The following is a 17,414-nucleotide window of genomic DNA, read 5'->3' on the forward strand; positions in this document are numbered from 1 at the left end:
GAAAAATACCAGCTGCCAGTATTTGGCTTTATGTTGTCATTTACTTGGTTAGTGATGCTGAATATAATATTAGCTGAATATTATATATAAATAGTATATATTTAATGAAATAGGTGAGAGAGCAGGCTGTATGGAGACCTGGTTTAAAATTCTTGCTCTATCACTTACCAGCTGAATGAATGTGGACAAACTATTTTGACAACTTACTTAGCAAAATAAACTACAACTGGGGTGCGGAGATTGGGATAAGGAACATAGACACTAAAGCAGTTTGCCAAGCATGGCATTTCTTTGAATTTGAGAGTGTCTAAAAATCCATGTGGATCTTGTATTCTCATCCATAATGTACTTCTAAGATAAAAATATTTTTAAGTTGGGGAAGGGGATTAAGTTGGTTGGTGGTTTATTGTCTCAAATTTTCTGTACAAATTTCTCCAAGAAGACACACTGTGTTAATCCTACTATTTGAAGCATTGCCCCCCGCCCCCCGCCACCCGGTACAAAAGTTTATGAAGTGACGAAGGGAATTACCAGAAATATACATATAAAATCTTACGAGAGCAGAAATTCTGCATTAATATTTAACCATTGATCACAGTGTGCACCCAAAGAATACTTTATTCTAGATGATTTTTAAAAAAATCTAGCTCAGGGGCGCCTGGGTGGCACAGCAGTTAAGCGTCTGCCTTCGGCTCAGGGCGTGATCCCGGCGTTACGGGATAGAGCCCCACGTCAGGCTCTTCCGCTATGAGCCTGCTTCTTCCTCTCCCACTCCCCCTGCTTGTGTTCCCTCTCTCCCTGGCTGTCTCTATTTCTGTCGAATAAATAAAATCTTAAAAAAAAAAATCTAGCTCAATAATGTTACAAAATAAACTCATCACTTCCCTCCCCCCACCATCTCTAAAGCCAGTTTATCCCAGCTTTCCTATTAACCGTGTTTCCAGTAATTCTCATGGAAACATCAGGAGGCACACTGGCTTATCTCTTTTCCTTGTCTCCCCCAAATATTTCAGTGAAATATTTTAGTCTTTCTCCACACAATCCACCTTAAACATATAATTCTTTCTACCACCGTGTTTTCTTTTCCATCTGTTTCTTGCAGTCAGCAGCTCAGTTGTTTATTATTTCTTACCTGGACTATCACTGAGGTCATGAACAAGTTTCCTACACGTGCTCTCTTTCCCCTTTCACTTAGCCCGTATACCAGATTCCTTCATTGTCTCTTTATCAACTATGAAATTAAGTACTGATTTTCAAGTCAGGCCTTCCCCCACCGTATTATGTTGACCTTCCTTTCCAGCCTAATCTTTCCTACTCTCTTATGTAACCACACTCTACAAAATGAACTGCCCACTCTTCTCTGAGAGCCCACTAACTCTCTTGTTCCAGACCTCAGCACCAGCTATTCCCACTGCCTGTCAAAGTCTATCTCACAAGCCTTCTTCCCCATAAATCCTTCCTTGATCATCTCAGCTGAGTTTCTAGAGTCTCTTTCTGCTTTCATTTATTTGTATGGAACGAATATTTATGCCTAATGTGTATCAGCTGATAAACCAGCACTGGGGATTTAACAATGGCTAAGACAGAATTGCCCCCACCCTGCCCATGCAGAGGTTATAATCTAATAAAAAAGGAGACTTGATAGCTAATATTATTTGTCATGGGTTTTTAAAGGATCTGTACAAGTTTAAAAGGGTACAACTTAGGCTGGGAATCAAATATGGCTTCTCTGATGCACAGTATAGACAAAGATGAAGTAGCAGGGGGTTAAAGGAATTTGGGGACAAGAAAGAGTGTTTTAAGCATAAGGAACAACATATGCAAAGGTCCTGAGGTAGAAATGAACATGGCATATATGAAGAACCAAGAGAAAGCCAATATGGACAGCCAGATGGGATGTAATGTAAGTAATAGGACAGGAGAAATTGAGATATTAGCAAAATGGATTGATGACCCATAGGATCAAAAATGGATTAGAACTGAATAAAGTAAGGAGTGAGGATAGAGAAAAACGGAGAGAGTAGAAGAAACAATGCCTGGAGACTCTAACGAGTTTGAAGAAAAAGGATGATAATAGGAGTCAAGGGGAGAACCTTTTGGTTGGTGAGTCCCATATCTCATTTCTCATTAAACCTTGTAATACATGCTCACTTCCTATATTCTGTCATATTTTATAGTTATTTATATAATTGTCTTATTGTTGATACTAAATTATAAGTCACTTGGGTACTACCTTGAGGTTAATAACTATATTATTATTAATAATATGAGCCAATATTTACAAGTAAAGAAGTCTTTGCTGATGTATTTACTTCTTTGATCATTAAATGGGTTTCTTTTCTCCATCTTATTTCTGAATTCATCTTACATGTCATTTGGCAAATACTGACCGCCACAATTCAGCAAGCATAAAGAAATGCACCAAAACCCAAAAGCAAATTAGGTTCTACAAAATAATTTTTTAAATTAACAAAAGAAGCCATTTTCTGGAGTCCCCTCTCCCGAAACATGGGAAGTGTTAATGTGTCTAGGCCCATCCTTAGGTTTGGAAAGAGAATGAGGACTAAAGATGGGGCAGAAAATTAGGATGCAGTAGATCAGATTCCAGCTTCTTAATACTCTTGCTGCTAAGCCTAGTTACTGAACTCTTCTTCATTTTTCCACTCAGAACTTTTTTCCATTCCAGTGGGATTGCTTCACACTTGGGAGAACGAACACACGTGCACTGAGCCATTTTCAAAAATGAGTCACTAAGACTATTATAACCTAAAGAAATGAGCCACTTTTTGCTTAAAGTGTCTCTTTTTAATGCATCTTTGTACTTCTGCTACATTGGCTTCGTTGAGCCCGATGTGTATTTTCTTTGTATGTTTATCTTACACAGATAGAGGCAGGATGTCCCTGTTTCTTCAGTTAGATGTTAGATAAACTCACCATACATTCATTTTCAACCTCATATTTTTTTTAAAGTTTTAATTACACAAAGAAATCATCAACATGTGATATTAGGGACCCAGAGTTTGTAGGAAATAATATTAAAACATACCTCTTCCAAAATGTTGGGGATCATCCTCTTCCTTTTTTTTGTTCTCTTAAGTTCTTCCTAAGGGTGGTTAGTCCTTAAAGCTGTGGTATATGCACTGGAAAAATGCAGTGCTCTTGACACCGGCACAGCCAAAAGATATGGGTGTTATGTTTCTTGGGAGAAGCCATCAAGGACAGTGCCATGAAACGTGAGGATCCCTGGGTCACCACAGTATTGTAGCTCAGTGACTCCGGCTTTGCAAGCGCTCCACAGTTCTGCCTGAGGTCTTGTAGACAACCTGGAGTAGGTAGATATCTTCAGTCATTATCGTCTTTTTAGGAATTCGACCATTGTTTTTTATATCTTGAGGAATTAGATACTTTTGTATGTGGTGTGAATCTCAGCATGGCAGATGGTAAAAGAAATAGTTATATGTTTTTAAAGAAATAGGATTTTGTTATGCTTTGCAATCCCTCTAGGTGTTTTCTTACCAAACTCCCAACGAGTAAGTTACAAAGTCATCTGTTTCAGATGTCATGTCTGAGTTCTTGCTAATCTTTTAATGAATTCTTTTGCTATTTTATAATCTGTGATTCGTGTCTGTCCCTAAGAGTCCATTTGTCTTTACGTCTCTGTATGTCATGTTTACTTCAGCTACTTCACAGAAACTAGAGTTAGAACTCCCTGCAGTCTATGGCATAAAAAGCAACCACTTTTTCATCTTCCCAGCCCTGACTGAGAGAAATCCTACTTCACAGAACAATGGCTAAAGCTCTGCCTTGCAGCTCTTCCAATTCCCATGTGATCTGCCCCTTCTAGAGGGAACCTGCCATGCATGAGTTAGGGTCTGGTTCTTAGCTATGCAGATTAAGAAACTTGGTTGACCCACTAACTAAGTCTTACTTATTAACCAAAATACTATGGTCTATGTATTTATAATAATATGAATTTATCTTATTATTTGAATAAATAACATGATATCATATCAAAAAGACTTCATATTAACATATCAAATGTAGCATATAGAATTTTGCAGAGATTTCCAAGACCTCAATGAGTGTAGTATGTAGAAAAAGCAGTGGATTAGAAATACGGAGGCCTAACATTCTTATCTCAGAATGCTGCTGATATTATCTATGTGCATTTGAGGATAATTGTTTAATTTCCTGGGCCCTGGCAAGAAAGAGACAGAAGCAGAAGGCATGCCCATTCTTTTTAGGAGTATGATCCAGAATTTGCGTGTCTCTCTTCTGCTGATGTAACTTTGGTCAGAGCTTAGTCAGTTGGTCACATGTAGCTGGAAAGGAGGCTGTACCTGTAACTTACAGGATTGTATTAACTTACAGGATGGTATTACGAAAGGAATTGGACTCTTGAAGGACAATTAACAGTTGTTGAAATTGTCCCCTTTTATCTGGAAAGCCAATGCTCTCTCAGCACTGTCCTTCCTCTTTCACCTCCATGTGCATTTCTGCTTAGCCTGGAATTGGGTCAATGGTCACCTTTAGATGCAAGGAAGCTAGGGAAGCAGGAAACAGGATTGAAAAAAACATGATTGGCTTTGAGCAAAGGGTCCCAAACTTTCTTGGTACACAGCTCCCTTGGAGTCTCGGTGATTTTTCTCATGGTGCCAAAAGAAATACATAAAAGTCCCATTACAGCTTAGTGGTCATTTGAATAAGTTATACACATAAATTGAAAGAAAAGTAGTACTTTTTCTATGTTTAAATAACCACACATTACAACGCGATGGATACACCCGTCGGGCGCTCTGCAACTTCGCAAACGTTGGATTGGACAGCACCATTTGTTGTTCTCCATGCCTTTCATGCCATACCTTTTTGTTTGTTTGTTTCTTTTTTAATCACAGCAACCACTGAAAACCCAGCTTTGCAATGCTACGGCATAGTCTAAAGGAATGTAGTGATTTAATACCCTAAGCTAGTAGTTTGCACACCGTCCAACAGATGTTGAGTCGCACTGCTTCTCTTGAAAATTAAACTATGCTGTGGCCCCCCAGTGAGTTTACTTTGGCACCCTTGGAGACTGGGCACAGTTTGGGAATCATGGGCTTAGATGAATCATGATCCATTGTCTGGAACTAGACATATTGCTCCCCAGACAAGAATCTGGTTTCTTTTAAAGAGGAAGAAGGGAGAATGGAAATTGTGTACATTTCGGTCTCGGTCTGCCCCAAACAGACCATGTACTCTTTTAGAACAGAGGTTATGTCTGTTTTTACAGCTATCTTATGTAGAACATAGTTTTTGGTACTTAGAGGGGACTCCATATATATTTATTAAATGAAGAAATGAAGATATATGGTTAAGGGTGCATAGTTAATTCTGTTGACCACAGAATGCCAGATGATAGGAAATTTGTTAACTATACAGTAAACTTCTGTGTGAATTCAAGGGCCTGGACCAAGCCTTCCTCACCTCTTACTGTCCAGGGCCCAGCAATTATTTGGCACGTTCTAGATGACAGAAGAGTGTTGGTGGGATGAATAATTGGATGTCTCAGTGAGAGCTAGTTCTGTCTCCAAACACCATTACAAAGGAGTTTCATTACACGGATAATGAAAATGCTTATTAGTGAACTCTCAGTGTAAATGTCCATGCTGACTGTCAAGAAAGAAAAATAACCACTCTTATCACTGTGGATCTAAGGCTTTCCTTTGTTACCACAGTCACCACTAGAAAAACTGACAAAAAGAGAAAAGCAGAACTTTTTTGAGATACGAGAAGGACTTTTTCCATAATGGTTTCATGGTCAGCAGCTAAACTATCTCACAGTTCAGGATCACTTCCTAAAGCCTGGAACGTGACTTTTTAAAAAGGAACCACCAAATTTTCTAAGTGTGATAGATATTTGAGCAAAAATTGTCTTTCTCCTTTTTCTTGTCCCCTCAGCCCAAATTCTTTTTTTCTGTATTTTTTGCATTTTTGCAACAAGAGAAGCCACTGAAGCTCTTTGCCCTTGTTTTCCCTGATCATAAAGTGTACAGTTCTGTGCCACTCTGTGAAAGCATGTGCATGTGCTAGCATGTTAGAGTTATGTGTAGATCTAAAAACTACCTATGGTTGGGTACCTGGGTGGCTCAGTTGGTTAAGCATCTGCCTTCGGCTCAGGTCATGATCCCAGGGTCCTGGGATCAAGTCCCTCATTGGGCTCCCTGCTCAGCTGGGAGCCTGCTTCTCCTTCTGCCTGCTACTCCCACTGCTTGTGCACTCTTTCTCTCTGTGTCAAATAAATAAATACAATCTTCTAAAAAAATTGAAAAAATAATAAAAAATTAGCTATGGTTATTAGATTTTTCTAGTAGTTTATTTAGAAAGTTATTTATATATCTGTCTCTACCACTAATTCAAAAGGATTTTCAAGGCAGAGTCTATGTCCTTTTCATTTTGGAACCCGCAGAGCATCGCACAAGACGTGGTACCCAGTATATATTTGTTGAATTGATAAACTATTTCTTACCAATATTTTTCCAAACGCATGGTGTTTTGTTCATGATAAATTCTCAATGTGTGTGTTTTTATTGTTGAGAGCCAAAATCATCTTTATTTTAGTTCCTTCAGTATTTCTGAAAACTAAGGAAAATCAGGATTTATTCTCCCTGTCTTGTAAGTGGGAAAATGTAATTATCTTTAATGATAGATACCAAATTTTCAACTTGTACTATTAAATAAATATTGGTTAATATATTTCAAAACATTCTTTGTTTTACTGGAGAATGTTATATATGTGTGTATGTATGTGTTAATATGTTTTTCTACCAATGTGATTAAAGCTTCCACTGAGCATTTACTAGATGCAGGGCAATGTCCAAATGCCAGACTGATGTTGCAGTCAGTTTTATGTTCCTAAATTTTATTCTTAAATACATTTTTATTTATTTATTTTTCCAAGCACAAAAGCAATACACACTCATTGCATGTATTTTATATAAATATAATATAAATATAAACGTATCTATTGCATGTGTCCTATAATTTTTCTATGGATATGTTTACATGTAATAATATTTGGGGTGCAACCTTTTAAATGAAATTGAATCATATGGCTCACAATATTTTGCAATTTCTTTTCTTTTTTTTCCACTTTATAGTGTATCTAAACTTCTAGGTGTAGAAGATTTTTCAACTAATAAATTCTCCAGTTCTGTTTAATTGCTAGATCTTACTTTTAGATGTTCACAATACCCTATACTCCTACTTTGAATTACTTACCACACTTTTAATTTAAGTTAGTACTTGTAAAATTATAGGTCTTATTCCTGTTTCTCTAAATAAATTGTAAATTCCATACATAACACACACTCCCCGAAACATATGCATGTGGATGCTGTGAATGAATGAATGGATGAATGGGCGGCTTCCATCCTAAGACTTTCTTTACAAAGCCTGTGCTCTTGCTATCTTTTCATACTGTCTCCCCTTAGGGGTTCCTTTATCTGCTTTATATGCTATAGGGTTCTTATCATTTATGATTATATTATTTTTAGGGTTTTTTTAAAAGATTTTATTTATTTCAGGGAGAGAGAGAGTGAGCAAGAGAGAGCATAAGCAGGGTGAAGGGCAGAGGGAGAAGCAGACTCCCCACTGAGCAGGGAGCTGGATGACCTGAACCAAAGGCAGACACTTAACCAACTGAGCCACCTAGGTGCCCAATTATTTTTAGTTTTATGTAGCATAGTTTAGGTCAATGCGAAGTCAGAGAAATAAGCATTTTAGATATTTGGAAGTATAGACATAATAATTACATAATGATAAAAATAATCAACATTTTAAATCTTTTATGTTATTGGAGCTTACTAATTTTCAAAATTAAAAAGACAATGATATACATTCCCAAAGTGGCTTTATTTCACTTTTCTGACATATTTTTCCATCCATTCTCTTTCTTCTTTCAAGAAGAAAAAGTTTCTAAACTGAAATATTAAATGGAATGATAAATGCCAGAAATAGCTGGCTAACCCTAGTAGTTGTTCCCATGGTAGTAGGATCTTCGATTTGTGACCATTCACAACGGATACTCTATTTCCAGCTTGCAACCAGGCATGGCCAATAACATGCAAATAGGTTAAGCGTCTTGTGGCAGTTTTCATGATTGTTTCTCAGGAGACAGCAGGTTTTATACCCTGTCACTCTTGTTTTCTCCTCTGGAATGCAATGCCACCATCTTGGACTGTGAGCTTGAAGCTTGGTGGGACAAAACTTGGGGAGATGAATGGGTCCTGAGTTCCTGGCAGCATGGGTTACCTTGTCAGTCATGAACTGCTTCCTGGACATTACTATGAGACAACAATAAGATTTCATCTTTATTAAGCTATTGTTTCTGTCATTGGATGCCACACCTAATTTTAGCCAATACAGATAATGAATCTGAAATTTTGAAGAGAGTCCCTGGAAGCTTACTTGCCACAAATAACTAGACCCTACCAATAACATTTTACCAAAGAAACTATATCTGGCATTACTCCCTATTTATAGATAAAAAGGGTCAGCGTAGTTTCAATTTAGGTTCTAGGTCAGCGCTTTTCATGAGGCTGCATTTACATGCTAAATGACAAGTAGTAAGATAGAATAATAATAGCCTGCTTTTCTATACAGTTCAGTATTTAAGATTTAATCTCATCTACTTTCTCACAACCACTCTTAAAGTAGGTTCATAAATGACAAAACTAAGGCTAAGATAGTGTCATCCATACATGGTAATAAAACTAGACAGCAGACTAGTTTCCTGGGTTCATATTCTTTATGCTTTTTATCATATTGTTCACCAACCTTTTTAAGCCTCATCGTAAAGTATATTATCTTACATTTTATTAATCAAATTTGATAAATTGTTTTTCCTATCTCCATTGTAGACAGATGCTCATCTGTACAAGTGAGAGAAGGGCATGAGCACCAAAGAAGACTTTATTGTTTATAGATAAGGTAATGTTTCTCTCTCCCTATGGAAAGGAGGAGATATTGGAAGGAAGAGTAGACAAAGAATATATCCAGCTTATAACACCCTGGGTTCAAGGAAACAATAGTACTGTTACCTATACTCTTGACCTAGCTACTGGGTAATAATGTATTATTTCCAATCCTCAAAAAATCAAGCTGTCCATTTATTGACTGAAATGGTATAAACCTAATTGAAAAATTCACATGCAAAGAAAAAAGCCCAATTGTTGATTTGAGTGTTCTAATTTAATTAAAAATTAATTGAATTAATCAATTTCAAAAAACTAATTTTGAAAATTTCAAGCTGAAAATTTTAGTATGCAATTTGCATTTGTGGTCATGCCCTAGTGCTCAAATTTCAGTATTATTGTTTCCTGAGGGACCCAAATATGGACAGACTTAGTAAACAATATTCTCTTCTGCCTTTGTGATTGTTTTGATTACTGCTCCATCGAGCTTTTGCTGTAGCCTTAATCAGAAGGACAATCAGTATAGAAAGATATACTGACCTTGACCTTTTTCTCCAACCCACTTTAAAAACAAACCATTTCGGGGAGTCTCTGATAGCTTCTCTTTTAATTTGTCTGCTTTTCTTACTGTGTATTTTGTTCCTTTTTGCTTGTGTGGAATAGGGACGGAATATTGATGACTGAAAGTTTGGATTTTTTCCAGGCATTTATTTTGAGACAAGCTCTCAGTCTGTTGGCACTAGTACCTACCCACTGCCCTGTCCTCCCCTTCCTGCGATATGACAGACTCTTTTTTCCCCCATATAGTGGGAAGAGTAGGAGTTCTTTTAAGAACCTCTGTAAATTTGAGTATTTACATGAGGATTTCTGGGAAAACATTAGATAAGGCCCAGGGAGCTCATTAAAGATAATAAAAGTAGTTGCTCTGACTTTTTTTAAAGGAAATATTCTTAAACCACTTCCTTGCAGTTCCATCATTAAAGTTGTCTCAAACTTGACCTTTCCTGAATAGCTAATTCCCATGCAACTTCCTTTCCTCTTCTACAGCATGAAGTATTTTACTTAGATGATCTTTCCCGGTACAGATATTTGCATTTTAAGGAATTGGGAATTGACTCACTGTAGTCCCCTTCTCTTTTTCCACATCCCACTATTCACTTGAGAGTCCAGATTCTTGGTGTTTTTGCTTTCATATTTCCATGCCAGGAGAACTAGAGTATGGTGAAGCTTTGAAATGAAAGTTAGAAGCCCTGATTGTTACTGAATAACTTGGACCAATGACTTTTACATTTCTTATTAGTAGAATATATATAAGATAACTAGGAATCAACTATGTATGCATTTGTTTGGGTTTGTCTAACTAAAGTCAAAGAAGCAGTAATTAATTACTAGTAATTAATGCATAAAAGGATTACAAAGGAAGGGTTTCTCATCATTTAATTGGCTTGGATTAAAGAAAAGGAAGAACAGTTTCTTCAAACATTATCACATGATTAGTTTTAAAAGACTAGCAACCTTCCCTATTGAGGAGTGCAAGATACTTTTTCGAAATGTACTTCCATAATTTTAGTGATTTTCCAACAGTCCCAAGAAAGTAGGTAAAATAGCGTCATAATTATATATATTTTATTTGTCCAAAATAAAATGCCCTCTTTTATGACTCTGTGATTCTTTCACTCCCTTGCAAACCAAATTTCAGTTCCACATTACACGTCCAAATTCCTTCATTTCATATCTCAACAGTGTCTACCTTCTCTGAACTGTTTATGGCCTAGTATTTTTTTTGATATATTATATATATTTTTACTAGATTAATTCGTATAGTTTTATCCTCATTCATTGCTTTTCATTTTTTTGTGAAAATTCAGACGCATGTAAAAACATATCCAAATATATATGTGTATAAATATATACACAGTGCACATCCCTACATCTACTACTTGGGTTTAGAAAAAGAACATTGCCAATACATTAGAAATCCTGTCTGTCAGTTCTTTTTTTTAATGGGTGCAATGATTTTATGTCTATACCTGTATTTTTTCATTTATCAGTAGATATTTAAGTTTTTCCTCAATTTCTGCTGTTACTGATAACACTGTAATGACCATCCTCTATTTTATTTTTACATTATCATGTAACCATTGTCTATAGGATGAATTCCTGGAAGTGGGATTACTAGGTAATAAGATATGTAATTTTCAGATTTTAATAGGAAAACTACATTATCCTCCAAAAGTTTATACAAATTTATACTTCCACCAACAATATAAAAGAGAGCTCATTTCTCCACACCCCACACCTGTCTAGCAGTTGCTGATATCAATCTTTTACATTTTTCTAATTTGAGTAGAAAAAAATTATTTAACTTATCAGTTTTAGCTGATGAAGCTCAACATCTTTTCATATGTTTATTATGTATTTGTACTTCTTTGGTAAATTGTCTGTTCATACCCAAAAGCCATTATTCTATTGATTTATATTTCTTTATGGCTTTGGAGGAATTCTTTATAAAACATATACATTTTTTGTCTGTTTTGAGTCATAAGAATTTTCTTTTGGGTATGATTTTAAAGTTTCTTATGCATCATTGAATACATGAAGGCATAAATGCCTTGAAGTTCAAAAATGAATATTTAATAAACCATTTTTTCACACTTCCATTTTCTCACAGTATTTTAACCTTTCACAGCAAAGGTTATTTAAGGAACACAGATTACTGAATCTAAAATTGTATTTGTCATTTTTGTTTCCCTTCCTTGATATACACCTGCATACTAAGTCATTTGCACTTAATTCTTCCCATCCTCATAGACAGAGGGAATTTATTACTATACCGAATAAATCACTATATAGAAACTATATATTCCTCAGTAAAGGGGCAATTATATTAGTTTAGAGTTAAGAGTCAAGACTTAAAATCATTTTTCTTAAGTGTTCTAATATGTACCTCTAACCATCTCTTTGTATTTTCTGTTTCTGGAATTATTTGGTTAAGAAAAAAAATTTGGACATGATAGAGGGGTGATAAAGACCCTAGAAAAACTAACAATTTTTTAAAAAATAACTTACACTTTATATAGTACTAATATAAATGAGTAATTACTCTTTTTGGAGAGGAAGCTGCTTCACTCTATTCTTACAAAAACAAAAAAAAAGTACACACACACACACACACTTTTGCAAGAGGTATTGAGTTAGAACCGTAGACAATTTTCTTTCCTTTTCCTTTTAAATTTATGGGTTATATATCTTTTAGAAGCAGGGAATATGTCTTTTCAGTAGCCTGTAGATAGAGTATATTCTGTTACTTGAATTTCTAAAATTTAATTTTTCCTATTTTATTAAAAATTTTTGTCTATTATCTATAGAAAATAGAATAACACACTTTGAGAAATAGGAAAATTTGATTTATAATTTCTTAAGACTATAATGTGCTTCATGGTAATTTCTTTTTAAGGGCTTTAATGTATTTAATGTGATTTTAACATCTTTAATATATTAGAAAATAAATGTATTCTCTATTTTTTCATCCTCTGCTAATTGTGTCTGTTTGTTGTTTAGTTCATGTGCATGAAATAACTAAACTCTGGCAAAAGTTTTTAGCTGGGCTCAGCTTGCAGTAAGCCAAAAGATTTTGAAAGAAGATGGGCATTCTTTAGCTTCCAAAATGTTGACTCTGGATTCAGCAGCCACCAAGTAATAATAGACTACCCACTGACTTAAAGGTCAGAATCATAGAATGATTAGAACATCATGATTATGTGAAGAAAAAAACATTACATCATCTTGTGCCAAGTTTGAATTAGATTGTGTTGTCTGACCTACTTTCCTTAGGTTGGTTTGGTCTCCATGGTGAGAACATGTACCAGAATTCTCTGGAGACTATGGTTATTATTTAAAATTTGCAGATTTTTAAAAAAGATTTTATTTATTTATTTGAGAGAGAGAGAGCACGATTGGGAGGAAGGGCAGAGGGAGAGGGCAGAGGGAGAAGCAGACTCCCCCCCCCCCAATTGTGGGATCATGACCTGCGCCAAAGGCAGTTGCTTAACCGACTGAGCCTCCCTAGGCACCCCATAAAATTTGAAGATTTTAAAGAAGTCATATATTAATGATTCTTACCTTCTGGGCAGTACTGTTCACATGGTTAATTTGTCAACAACTATGTGCTATAAAGAACCTAACATTGTACAAAAACTAAGATAAGCAATAATCCTGGAAGCCTTGATCTAGGCTAATATTATAAACTTCACTGATACTTGTACAGGTTATACAGGTCATGTTATTTTGTTTATATATATATATTTTTTTAAGTAACTTTATTATATATAGTGCACATGCATATAATTCATCCTTTTAACAAGTACAGTTTGGTGGGTTTTAGTAAATTCACAGAGTTGTACAACCATCACCAGTATTTAATTTCAAAACACTATCATCACCCTGGAAGGAAACCCTGCCCTATTATCAGTCAGTCCCCAAAGTTGTTTCTGTGGGATAAGCTTCTGACTAGATTGGCCAAGAAAAAAAGAAGACATAAATAACAATGGAGGTTTCTAAAGAGATAAGACAAGACTATCACTAATATTATTAAACACCTTCAGCAATAAACTTGAAAATTTAGATGGAATGAACAAATTCCTAGGAAAACACAATTTACTAAAAGTAAAGAGAGAAAAGTAGAAAAATCTGGAGTCATAAGTCTTACAGAAAACGAATCCATATTCAAAATCCCTTCCACAAAGAGAAGTCCAGGTCCAGATAACTTTACCAATGTATTAAAATGTAAGGAAAAGATGGATCTGTTCCAACAGAAACTGTTCCAAAGACTAGAAAGTGAGCTACTTGTTTCATGAGGCCAACATAACTGTGTTACCAAAATCCAGTGGTATCATGGGAAATGAAAATTATGAGGAAGAAAGAAAAATTATGAGAGAAAACATGATTATCTCAACAGATGCAGAAAAAGCATTTGATAAATTTATTATCATTTTATGGTTAAAAAAATCTTAGCTAACTAGGGATAGAAAGGAACTTCATTAATCTGATAAGGATCTCTACAAAGAAACAATTAGCAATTATACTTAATGGAGATTCACTAAAAGCTTTATCTTTGAGATCTGGAATAAGGCAAGGATGACCACCATCACCCCTTATATTCATCCTTGTTCTGGAGGTCTGAGTAGGGTCAGTAAGGATTAGAGAGGAATTAATAAAATTGCCATTGTTTGTAAATAGTGTTTGTGTTGAGTGAAACTTCAAAAGCACCTACAGATAAATGATTGGAAAAAACAAGGCTGATGAGTAGAAAATCAGTATTAGGCAACCAACTACCAATCTGAAATCTCTATGTAGGTATTTCAGAGTCCTCTCGATGTTAACAGGGCCCAAACCCTTGATTTTTTTCCTCTAAAACGTGTCTCACCTCCATCCTAGTGCCCTCATTTCTGTCAGTGGCAGCACCACTTACCTAGTTACCCAAACCAGAATTAAAGGGTAGGACTGCTTCTAGTCTTTGTAGGAATCAGAAAAATGCACCTCTCGCACATGCATGTAGCAGTGGCAGGGCACGGGACTTTGTAAGATAAATACATACTGGATTTCAGCTCCACATGCCCTTGTCAGCTAGGTGCTCTTATGCAGTGAACATCCCTCACAACCGCATGTGGCAGCCCTGTTCTGATCTTCCCTCCTTTTTTCGGTTTCCCCAAACTCAATTCATTCATGAATACTGCTAAGTCTATCTCCAAAATATATCTTGAAATCACTCTCTTCTCTTCTTCTCCACTCCTTCCCCTCAGTGTGGGCCATCACCCTCTCCCACCCCTACTACAGTACAACCCCCTCCTGGCTGGTCAATCTGTTCTCCACATAGTAGATGAAGTGATCATCTTTAAATATAAATCCAGTAACATCAGTCTCCTGCTTAACTTCTTCAGTGGCTTCCCATGTCACTCAGAAACAACAACAAAACCTGCCAAACTCTGTACTATGAACTGCAAAGCCCTGCATGATCTCTCCTGTCTCTGTTTTCAGCCTCATCTCGTGCCACTGGCCTCCACCCACTCTGTTCTAGCCACTCGAATCTTATTTCAGTTTAATTCATTTGCCAAAGATCTTAACTGCCTCAGGCTTTAGCACCTGCTGGTCCCTCTTTTTGAATAGTAAGAATGACTACAATTTATTTTCTCTTGCTACGTGCCAGGCACTGTTCTAAGCGCCCTCCGTATTTAATCTTCCCAACAGCAGGATGGAATAGGTACTATCATCCTCCACATTTTACAGATGAGGAAACAAAGACACAGAAAGGTTAAACAAAGTGCCCAAAGGCCCACAATTTCTAATTGATGAAACCAGGATACGTTTCTCCACTCTTTGTACAGCAGCCTCTTCTCAGCCTCTGGAGAGAGCATATCAGTCCCAACCTTGGGGAGGCCTTCCCTGGCCACTGTACCCGAGATGGTCTCACTGTTGGCCACCATCTCAGCTCCTACCCATGAGAATAGAAGGAACTTACTATATAAGCATCAGTATGCTGAATGCTTTAAAATGCAAAATGGTGAAGGGCACCTGGGTGGCTCAGTTGTTAAGTGTCCACTCTTGATTTCAGCTTAGGTCGTGCTCTCAGGGTCATAAGATGGAGCCCCTCGTTCAGCTCTACGCTCAGCACAGAGGCTGCTTGAGATTCTCCCTCTCCTCTCCCTCCCCCTCACCCCTGCGCTCTCTCTCTCTCAAATAAATTAATTAAATATTTTAAAAAATACAAAATGGTGAAAAAGCATACCCTTTCAACATCTAGCACATTGCTTTGTATGCAATAACCACTCATTAAATGTTACCAAATTAGTAAGAATAATATCCCTTTCTTAGTCAGATACTTACCTTCAGAAAGTAAGTCTTTTATAATTTAAAACCAAATGAAAAATAAAAATTACTAAAATTAATCCAGAGTCAACTTTTACTAGAAAAAAATCCTATCTATGGTGAACTTTCTGTAAGGACCATATAACTAGACTGGCAGGAAGGAAAATGTTGAGTCATGAATTAATGATAGGCCACTAAAGTTTTTCTGATTCTGGGCTACATGCAATGCCTTTAATACTAATCACTACTTTATTTCAATTAGAGACTTAATTAGGAAATAAATATCCAGTATCTCTTTTTGGTCAAATGATTTAATCTATCCTGATGTTCAGCCAGGTTTCTTATCAAGAGTGGTAGAGACTAATTGGCTAATTGAGGCAAAGAGAATTTATTGAGAGGGCATCAGGCTCACAGAACAAAGAGGACACTGAACACAGGAGGCTTGGAAACAGGCAGGAACCAAAAGGTCACTAGAGTCAAAAAGCCAGATGCAGTCCCACAGTCCCTGCTTCCTCAGTGGATGGCCTACACAAGGTGCCACCACCATACTGCCACTGTCCCCTGTCCTTGGATTGCCCAGGAGAAAACATCTGATTAACCTAGCTCACGTGCGAGACTGCCCAAGTCTTAATTCTCACATTAACCCTACACACAGTTAATTCCCCGGAAGGAAACTGGAGGTACTAATACTGGGAAGCCAAAAACAAAAATGTCTTTTGCAGTTGTACAGGGAAAAGCAGAAATGAGTGTTTTCACTTTTTCTTGTTTTTAGAATTTTGTTAAAGGCACAGATTTTACCCAGACACAGAGATCTGAACGTTAGAAGGGACTTTACCTTTCCTCTAGCCAAACACTCTTATTTTGACATAGGCATTAAACAAGAAAAAAAAAAGTGCATATTCTCATTGAAGAGTGAAATATATAATGATTATTTGTGAATAAGTCATGTGTGACATGGGCTTGTCAGAATCAAAAGCCAAGAATGCATCTGCCGTCTTGGCAGAAGCAGAGAGGGAAGTTTCATTAGGGCCATGACCCAACCATATTTTCAAATACCTATTGGCCTCTTGCTATGGTTTTCCACGTCCATTGGTTTAATTTTGGACCTACTAACTCAAGCTCAGTAGATCCCAAACCAAACTCAAATTTTTCCTGAAGATTTTGCCATCCTGACTGTCACCATCCTCAGGTGGACCTAAGCATTTCCCCTGCGCTTCCATAGCACTTGGACGTTTTTCCCTAGACTATTTACCTACTGTCTCGATTTGTTCATATGTCTATTTTTCCTTTTGAACTGGGAGCTCCTTGAGTGCTGTGACTGTGGCTCATTCACGGTTGTGTGTTCTCACTTAGTGCATTCGTTTAGTGCCGGCTGCACTAGGGCCAACCAAATGAACACAGTGGTAACAGATGAGGCATGCTTCACTGAATGAGACCCATAGAGGAAGATGAGACCGTAACAAACTCTGGATACCAAGCTGAGAGGGTGCCTGGGAATCCTGGCCTTGTCATGCCTGTAACCCCAGCTACCTGGCTGCACCCAAAGGGGAGAAATTTTGGAAAGCAGCCTTCATCATATCCTAAGTGCTGGGCCATCTT

At 36.8% G+C, this 17,414-nt stretch overlaps 1 protein-coding gene across 2 annotated transcripts in view; it reads left to right on the forward strand.

Annotated features, from left to right (window-relative positions):
- Nucleotides 1–17,414, forward strand: part of SLC30A7 (solute carrier family 30 member 7) — a 263,475-nt gene that overhangs the window by 187,219 nt on the left and 58,842 nt on the right. For both annotated transcript variants that reach the window (XR_004623326.1, XR_004623325.1), the window contains exon 13: nt 8,898–8,967. The gene's annotated coding sequence lies outside the window, so the exon portion shown is untranslated. The remainder of the gene's footprint in view (nt 1–8,897; nt 8,968–17,414) is intronic.

The sequence above is a fragment of the Ailuropoda melanoleuca genome, chromosome 2 (assembly GCF_002007445.2).
Source record: "Ailuropoda melanoleuca isolate Jingjing chromosome 2, ASM200744v2, whole genome shotgun sequence".
Taxonomy (NCBI): domain Eukaryota; kingdom Metazoa; phylum Chordata; class Mammalia; order Carnivora; family Ursidae; genus Ailuropoda; species Ailuropoda melanoleuca.